The following is a 1,786-nucleotide window of genomic DNA, read 5'->3' as shown; positions in this document are numbered from 1 at the left end:
AAGGGAACAGATGTTCCTTTATGCTGAGGAATCCTCCCAAGTCCACAACCCCCTGCAGGATTCTGTGGACACTGTGTTGGCACCCCTGCATTACCACATGGGGAGCTGCAGTGGCAACTTCAATTTACTTTTATTTTGCCGACTGCAGTTTTGACAGATGATTCTGTCAGCCTGTCCCATACAACCTCTGTTTCTGAGTGAGCGGGAGTTCCACTTTATGATGGATCCCCAAGTTAAATACATCTGATTTACAGACATCCCAACTAATGGACAGCAGTGTCTGCACTTTCACACAGGCACAGTTCATCTGGTCTTGTGCTTTTGCCCAGGCGTGACAGTGCTTTTCCAATTTATGTTTGTTCTGACTTCTGGACAAATCTCTGGTAAAGAACCAGGAGATAAGTAGGTGATTTATCCTATTGGTCTAGTAGAGTTAGCCCATTCCTCTTGGACTAGTGAAGACAAGGTAACAGAGTTCCACTTCATGCCGCCAGTGGCCATTTTGGGCCCTGTGGCACAGCCAGCGACCTGCTCCAGAGTAGGTAAGCCAGCATAGGGGGGTGGATTGTGGGTGGGGAGGGGAGGGAGGAGCTATCTCTGTAGGCAATGGCTCATGCCAGAACTTATCCTCTCCTTTAAAAATCTCCCCTTCTGACAAGGTGAACTATACATCAGTACAAAGGAACAGTACTTCTTCTTGCTAGATTTACAATGAAGCCAAAAGTATAAAAGCTCAGGGATATCACAGAAATAAACTGAAGATTTCAGAATGATAGTGTAAGCTGATAAAGCATGCTCATGCAAATATGAGTTATTTTTATCGTTATCACCAAGAAATTTTTGAGAACCAATTGTGCTTGCTAAGACATTTCCGAAGGGCTTCTTTCACTTCTCTGTTTCTCAGACTGTATATGAGGGGATTGACCAACGGTGTCAGCACAGTGTAAAAGAGAGAAAAGACTTTGTTTAATTCTTTCATCGTCTCACTCCATGGCATGACATAAACAGTTATCAAACTCCCATAAAATATTGTGACCACAATAAGATGAGATGAGCAGGTGGAGAAGGCCTTTTGCCTCTGTGTGGCCGATGGAATTCTTAGGATAGTGGAAATGATAAAAATATAAGATGTCACAGTTAATAAAAAGGGGATCAGCGTGAACATGGAGGAAAAAATTGTCCCCAGAAGTTCTAGAGTGTGATTTTCACTACAGGCAAGCTCAATGACTGGGGTAAAATCACAGAAGAAGTGGTCAATTTCATTGGCACCATAAAACGTTAATCTTGACATTAAATGCAACAGAACTGCCATTGCCACAAATCCATTAACCCAAGATCCACCTGCCAAAGAGATACAAACTCTACTGTTCATAAGGGTTGAACATTGTAGTGGTTTGCATATTGCTAAGTACCGATCATAAGACATCATGGCTAAGAGACCACATTTTGTGACTACGAGGGAAGCAAAGAAATAAAATTGAACTATGCAACCTGAAATCGAAATGGATCTGTCTCCAGTCAAGATGCTGGACGATATCTTGGGCAGGATGGTGGTAGTGTAGCAGGTCTCTAAATAGGACAGATTCCCAAGGAAAAAGTACATAGGTGTATGAAGGTGATGATCTGAAACAACCAATCCTAAAATGATTAGGTTTCCTACCATGGTGAATGTATAGATCAATAAAAATCAGGGGAAGAGAAAAATGTTCAAGCCCTGGAGATCTCTAAAGCCTAGAAGGATGAATTCTGCCATCTCTGTTTGATTTTTCCATTCTGTGATGTCCAT

At 42.2% G+C, this 1,786-nt stretch overlaps 1 pseudogene; it reads right to left on the bottom strand.

Annotated features, from left to right (window-relative positions):
• Positions 1–826: 826 nt before the first annotated feature.
• LOC136652527 (olfactory receptor 2AP1-like) lies at positions 827–1,786 on the bottom strand (annotated as a pseudogene).

This window comes from Tiliqua scincoides, chromosome 5 (genome assembly GCF_035046505.1).
Source record: "Tiliqua scincoides isolate rTilSci1 chromosome 5, rTilSci1.hap2, whole genome shotgun sequence".
Taxonomy (NCBI): Eukaryota; Metazoa; Chordata; class Lepidosauria; order Squamata; family Scincidae; genus Tiliqua; species Tiliqua scincoides.
Note: the sequence above shows the minus strand (reverse complement) of the source record. Positions and strands in the feature narration are given on the sequence as shown.